The sequence below is a fragment of the Patiria miniata genome, unplaced genomic scaffold, assembly GCF_015706575.1.
Source record: "Patiria miniata isolate m_02_andy unplaced genomic scaffold, ASM1570657v1 HiC_scaffold_1, whole genome shotgun sequence".
Lineage (NCBI taxonomy): Eukaryota > Metazoa > Echinodermata > Asteroidea > Valvatida > Asterinidae > Patiria > Patiria miniata.
The window spans coordinates 22,637,812-22,645,930 of NW_024037047.1; positions in this window are offsets into that span (position 1 = coordinate 22,637,812).

An 8,119-nucleotide genomic window follows, 5' to 3' on the forward strand; every position below is an offset into this window, starting at 1 on the left:
CGGCACATAGTTCATCTTTCACCACTCAGTAAAACTCGGTTGCTTCAAACAATCTCACCATTAGTTATATTACAATTACACATTTAACCAATCATTCTCGAAGACGGAAACAAACTGCGAAATCGACGATTAAACCGAGATATACCGAGCGATTCAACGTTACCGGCGTTTACCGATATAGTCGGCGGTAGGCCTACCACGGTTAACACGGTTTCCGTCTTCAGTACACTAACATTCAATTCACTCATTACACAATTCACAAAAGTGATAACTTTTCATTCATTAGGGCTACTTAATTATTCACCTGCATGTATCACCACATTTAACGCCACATTCAACCACATTATTGAACATCCTTTATTTTGCACGCAAAATACGCTTTTGGGCTGCATCTGCTTTGCGCTGAGCTGTTGCGATGCTGCAAGTTGTTTGCCTTCCTATACCATCCCCTCTGACAGCCCCAGTGTGTTTTCAACCTATCTAAGCATACATTACTCTCATCAACTATTATGCTTTATTTTTTTAAGTGTTATCACTTACATTTAAGTGTGTTTACGAAAGTGATGCAAAAACTACATGTTGTTGTAATTTTATGATCATCAAATTATTTCCCTATTTGCCCGGTTAGGCTATGACAACCACCACCAGAAGCCAAACACAACAACAAATATCAATACTTTTTTAGAAGACCAAATGCACTTGCTGGGCTTATTATTAGAACCTCTCTGACACTTGTCAACATCCCACAAAAAAAATCGAGATCTCTGACGATAAATGTTGCTTCCAGGGAGACATTTTGGAGGATTTCTTAATACCGCCGACGGAGCTTGCCGAAACTCCAGTTGGTGTTGAGCTTGAAGAAGAATAAATTAATGTTCGTTGGGGCAAAGTGACGGCAAACTTCCAACACTGTGACGAAATGTTATCCTCCCTAATTTTCATAGAGAAAGAACGTTTAATACTGACGAATCAGACCCACACTTGTTGATTAAATCATTGCTCGATACAACCATTTTGAAGAAACTGCGTTGTACATGGTCGCTTGATGTAAAAATTCAGCTCTGAGATGATTTCGTTAATCTTGATAAGTTGCAAAGTCTTGACTTCTTGAAGGTTTCTTGATAGTCTAAGCACTTTTCATTACGACTGTATGCTTGTGAAATTTACGTTTTCATGTTTTTATCTAGCTGACGATGAAGGCTTGGATGTGGGTCACTCTTAGCGGAGAATTACGGAGATACATCCAGTTTGAAGGAGACATCTCTGAGTGTGCTCTCGTAGACATGGCTTTCATAGAACACAGGCAAATTTCTTTGGGCTGAATTTACGATCATTATACGACGACCACTTAATTTATTAAAACTGTTCATCGAAATTTGTGAAAGTTGTAGTATCCCCCTTGCTGGTATCAAATTCAAACCCTGTTCATTGTTGGGCCTTTTATGAAGGAGCTACTTGTGGTTTTTCATGATGCAGACACAGGAAACATTTGTTTAAGTTGATGGAGGAACACATTGTCGATGATGTGTGAAGATTCTGGGGTCCTTTATTAAGCATACCTTGCGAGTTTTACATTCTTGCATCTCAAAAGAAACCTGTACATTCTCGAAGATGACCATCAAAGGATTCACTGGACAAATTTCATCACAATTACACATTTTAAGCCCCCCCCCCCATTACACACAGGGTTTGAATAATTATTGGTTTATGAGAAGCCAGTATAATCTTAAACGTTAATTTATTTCAGTTTTTATGTATTTTATATCATTCGATTTCAGACTATGACGTGTAGTTTTAAATAATTTTATTTATATAAACTTGATTTATTTCAATACCCTATTCATGATTCCCCCTGCCCTAAACCTATGCCCCATGCTCGCTAATAGCTGCAACGCGAACTGTGGCCTTATTGCTTAGCACGCTGCAGCAAATTGCTTGTCGCTCACTCACTTGTTCACCACTCATAACTCACAACTATCATTCACTACTCACCAACCTATAATGAGACATTTAATTCTACTTTCACCACTCAATTTCACAACTCAACAACAAACATGCATTTACACAACACACTGGCCCAATACAGTTTTCAAACTCACACTATGTAAAAGTCACGAGACTCAATATCGACCCGAGTGAACGATTCGATACTCGCACTTTAACCATACCCTCCATGCACTCATCATTTATCACTCCAAAACTACAACTCCCATTTTCACTAGCTCAATTTAAACTCCCACCCCCTAAGACTGAGTCTCAGTATCAACTCGAGTGCCGAATCGATACTCTCACTTTGACTACCCATCACTCATCATTTATTACTCACAAAGTTTAATCACACGTCTTACTTGCTCATCACTATTCAAACTCACACGTCATTAAGGACTAATAAGTCTCAGTATCAAATCGATTGCTCGAATCGATACTCTCACTTTCTCATCACTCATTATTCACTGCCCACAAACACATCTCATTTGCTCAGATTCATATTTTCACAGACTCGAATCTTAGTATCGAATCGAATAATCGAGTCGATACTGTCGTACCGCTACGGTTTACAGAGACCGAATACTGAGTAGGCCTACTCAGTGACGTACGCGTCCGAATACGAGTTCCGATTCCGAATACTCGTTTCCAAATCTTTATTGGAAACGAACAAGTAATCGACTCATCTCTTAACAACCATTTGTCATTCATTCATTCACAAATGTTTACTCACTCAGAACTCACCCACAAAAGAGGCCCACACATGTCAGCCTTAACACTCAAATACTCACAAACTCACTTAATATGCAAGCGCTTTCCTACAGCATTTTTGGTTTTTGCATTGCCGCCGTGCTGCAGATAATTTCCCACAATGTGCCCTCAACCCACCCTATAATGTATTTATTATTTAATGACTACACCTTGATAAATTTATGTAAAATATATTGCAAATGATAAATTAGTTTAACTGGTGTCTTATTATCTACTCTATTATTTACAAGTGTATTTCTCTTAAAAAAGAAGAAGGACATAATCATTAACCTCCCCTCCATGACAAAAGACTCAACCAAACAACGGAGAGTTGACATTTTTATTTTGTCATGAAGAAAGAATTTGGCGGTGTTGTACAGTTAAAACTCAAGATGAAGTAGACACGATGTTTATTGAAGGAGATCGCTTTTTTATTTTGTCTTGAAGAAAGAACTTGGTGGTGATGTACAGTTTACAGTCAAGATGAAGTAGACACACGATGTTTACTTGAAGGAGATTTGAGTGGAAGTACGAAATGTTACATCTTGGCTGGTTTCGATATTTTTTTCTTGAAGACCTTAAAAATTAGTGTGTTCGACGAGGAGGAGCTTTTATTCTGAAGGCGATTAAAACTCTTTCGACCACTATCACTTTTTGTCCGAGATTGTTGCGACGAATTTTCCAATGACAAGGAAGAACTTGGGGGAACATTTCCAGCAATTGTGAAAGAGATAACATTTCTTGCAACTGGGTTAATCCATCATGCTTGATCAGAAATAGACATTGTTGTCTTGAAGGAGAAACTGTTACTTCGAAATATCTTGCAAATATCCAGAGTTGTACTGTGAAGAAGATTAAATAAAGTGAAGGAGTGAAGGAGTACTTGGTCGATCAGGCTGTCTAAATAATTATCAGATTTGGTTCATAAGGTTTTTTTTTTGTCTTGAAGAACATTTAGACCCAAAGACGTCGTCTCAACTTTGACAGTGATACGCTCGTGGAGAATCTGTCAATCACCGAGAGTGCGACCCAGACAAATTATTCCAGAGATAAAAGGCGCGTGCCAGCTGCCACATAACTTCGCCCAAGAGAACAATAGGACTGAACGCGCGTCCACGGCACGTGCCGACATGGGGTTCAAAGGTCATACAACTTTATACATGGCCCAGGGGCCAGACACTCCTTATAAGGAATTCACAGGTGTGAATCTCTTTTATATCCAAATAGACCCTCCCGTTTCTCAGACAATACCGCGCGGAGGAAAATCAATACCTCGTGTCATGTAGACAAAAACATTTTGACTCGGCTACAGAAAAAAGTTCCTGAAGTGGGGGCCAATTAATTTTGGAATGTAAAAGACGGGCAACTTGGATTGCATATTTTAATCATTGGCTGAGACAAAACAAATGATTTATATTTATTTGAAGCTCAGACCCTGCAAACTAAATCTACCCTACAACTCTCGGGGGCAACTAATTTTGGAATGTAATAGAGGGGCAACTTTGATTGCATATTTTAATCATATGGCTACAGACTGAGACAAAAAATAATTTATATCTATTTGAAGCTCAGAGCGTACAAACTTAATCTACCCTGCAAACTTTTTTTTTTGCAAAGCTCGGGGGCAACTAATTTTAGAATGTAAAAGAGGGGCAACTTTGATTGCATATTTCAATCATTTGGCTACAGACTGAGACCAAAAAAAAATAGTTTATTTGTCTGAAGCCCAGAGCAAATATAATTTATATTTATTTGAAGCCCAGAGCAAATAAAATCTACCCTGCAAACGCCTTTTTTTTTAAACTCGGAGGCAACTAATTTTGGAATGGAGATTAGGGGCAAACTCTAGTAATACCTTGAGTCATTTCGACTTGGAAATAACCACAGAACTAGGTTTTTAAATATTTGAACCTGATAATTTCAACTTGCATAATGTACAATCACGTTGATATTTTTGAGGTAAAAAGTACATGGACAAACTGGAAATATGGACAAAAAATCAAATATAGCTGACAATTTTACAAGGAGAAAGTATGAAAGAAAAATAAAAATCCCCATCAACAGGATCATTGGCCTACAAGTGGTCACAGAACATATTACTTATTAGCCTAGACCCATCTTTCAAAAGGGGGCAGACTCGGAGACACTTTCCAAAAAGTACCAGATTTGTTGGGCAATTCACAAAATATGAAGGCAGACACTCACATTTGGACACAAAATCTCATAAATGAGGATCGTTTTCATTTTATATAAGGATACACAACTATTCCAGCAAATTATTATAGAAAGGGGATATACTCAGAGGAAATTTTTTTCAACTATACCAGTTATTTTTGGAATTTGCAAAAATTTCAAGGGAGACACTCGAAAAATTGACACTGAATCACAAAAACGGGGAGATTAATTTGTTTCTTTTTTATAAATAGAGAACCATGTATGAAAAGAATACACAACCTTTTCCCGCAATGTGCAATTTAGGGGGGGGGGGCAGACTCAGAGTATATTTTTTAAAGAGGGGGCCGGGCCTTTACCCGTTTTTTTAAATTTATTTATTTTTTTTGGGGGGGGGGGAATTTGCAAAGGGTACAAGTAAAGCTAGACACTCGATATCTGCTCACAAGGTCTCTTTTTTTTATATAAAAGAGGAATTTGGAAAAGGCCTACAATAATTTCAAAATAGTTTCTAAAATGTTTTCACTTACCTCAGAAATTGTTTCTGACTTACCAAATTCTCAACTTGTCCACACGATTCATTCCACAGAAAAAAAATCCACACACAAGATTTCGAAGACACTGTCCAGCGTTTTAGATGTTTCTCAGTGTTTTTTAGTTCATAATTCAACTCATGAATTCATCTCAGATTCTTGCTTAAGATCTTGAAGTTTATGACAGTTTAGGTAACTTTCCTCAAAGTCCTGGAAACATAGGTTAAAGTTTTAGTCCACTCAGTGTTTCATTCACAACAATTCCATGGACAGAAGTACGAGAACCCAGTTGTAGAATGTGGAGGGCTACGAATTTCAAGAGAGCCAAGCAGCGACAGGGTGGGAACCACGGCCGTGGTCCAAAAATTCACTTGAAGTTCAGTTAAAGTTTCTGTTCCAAATAAAGTTTTACTCACGACATATGCAAGGTAAGAAGTCCGAGAAGTGAGTGGAGACTGCAGACTCTGGGTGGAGAAAATTCCAAAAGAGCAACGGGCAACGGTAGCTTGGAAATCCGACTGCCACTTGATCCTTCGTGAGCCGTCCAGACAACAGCCGAGGTTCATTTTCCTCAAAAATTCACTGGAAGTTCAGCTAAAGTTTCTGTTCCATATAAGGTTAAACTCACGACACATGCAAGGTGAGAAGTCCGAGAAGTGAGTGCAGACTGCAGACCATTGGTGGAGAAAATTCCATGAGAGCAAGGGACGCGGTAGCTTGGAAATCCAACCGCCGCTGGATCCACGGTGAGATGAGTCGTCCGCACCGTGAGCCGACAAAATCCCAGCCGTAGGCTCGCCGTTGAAGTCCGCCTGATTTCCCAACGAAATACTCCACGAAAATCCACGACACCACTCAGAAGTCTTCCTCACATTGTTGCCTTCGAGTAGTGAGACAAATTTTTGGTACATTCGAGAAATTCACTGAAAAAAAATCTTTTTTTGGGTGGACAAAAAAAGAGTGCAGTCCGAACTTTAGGCACGACACAGCAAACTTGCTCGCGCCAATTGCAGAAGGCAACCGATAAAATGAGTGATAAGGCTATCATACACAAAAATAATGAGCTTTACAGATATGTTCATACGCGTCTGGACTTTTCTACCAAATCAAACAAAACTAACTAGTTTCGACACAGTTTCAACTCGTCGTAAACCTAGCATGCTGCGTTCGCAAAAAGTAAGACAATTTGTAATTTTTACCAAGGAAAATCATCGTATTTTGAAAAAAACAGTCCGAACTATATTTTTAAACGAGGAGAGATATCACAATAAAGCCGGTTGTGTTCAACTTCGTCCCTAGGGTTTGCTTAATGTTCATCCCTGTTTCAGGTAGTAGCGGTAGTGGTGGGAGCGTACTGCCCGACATCATGTAGTCTGGTTCCCAGATCAAAACATTCTGACAATTTGTGAGCAATAGGGCTTCGGGGAATTGTCCGGTCAGGGAACAAGACCAAAGATCATGGAAACGAGTTTGTGTTGGGTTAGTCACGCACTCAGCGTCGAGAGTGATTCCTATTGGTCGAAAGTGGAGCAGTAAACGTTTTGATTGGCAGGTGAGAAGATAACAGCTGCACTTGTTTACATAGTGTTTTCAAAACTTCGACTTCGTTCCAGCAATGGTTTCCGTCGATGTTGGGCGTCACTTTAAAAAAAGGCCTAGAAACATAAATTAAAAGGAATACACTGGTTTGCGTGGTGTTTTATATTTCATGGCATTTAATTTCACATAAACAGAGCGAGCTCGAGGATGCATAAAGTCAGCCTAGCATTTTCCCAACGTTTAAGGACCTACATTTTCCCGACGACGCTTTCGGAGATGGAACCAAGGTTTCGAAAACACCATGCATACGGCCGGTATACATGTAGACCTTTCTTTTGTTTGCAAACATTGGCGCAATTTTATATGGGCTGCCGCGAGTGTGTATATAGAAGCCGGGGTTGGCAACATGTTTCCCCCCCCCCCCCCAAAAAAAAAGCCCCGTTACGCACTCAATACAAAGTAAAAAGGCATGTTTAGGAATTATGTTTTAGCTCTGTTGACAATGTTGCATTTCCAACAATAAGATTTGATTGTCTGTAATAACTCTTATTCATTTTTGCAGTGTTGGACCTTCCATAGTTTTGTAACCCGTGGTTGGCAAAAATGCAGTTTGCCAACCAGGCCCATTAATAGGCCCGAAATTGCCAACGGGAGCCAAAAATCACGATTTGCATGCCTATTTTTCTGTAAAAGTTGTGAACAGGATCCTTTTAAATAACCCATGAAAAAAGCGAGTATGGGAAAATTAAATTTCATAAAGTAAAGCATGGGATATGGACATCAATGTCAGTTAAAAAAAAAAAAATGCCACGCCCACCATACATAAACCACAGTAAATACCAACTAGGCTCTACTGGTTTGCCACCCAGCTACAAAGCCAACACGTCCAGCTATCTACTTGCAGTGCGATCATGAATCGGCAAAAAAATCGTTTAACTAACAAAAATGTCCTTCCTTAATTATTTGTTGCCACGGGGTTAAATCTTTTGAATCCAAGTTTATAAGAAAACTGAACATCAAACAAAAACGTGACAGAGTGTTGACACTTATATAGCTGCCTGGTTTTACATGCCCAGTCGATGGAATCATCCTCCAAGTTGCTGCGTGAAAATGTATTTGAGCATGCTGTACGTGGGCCA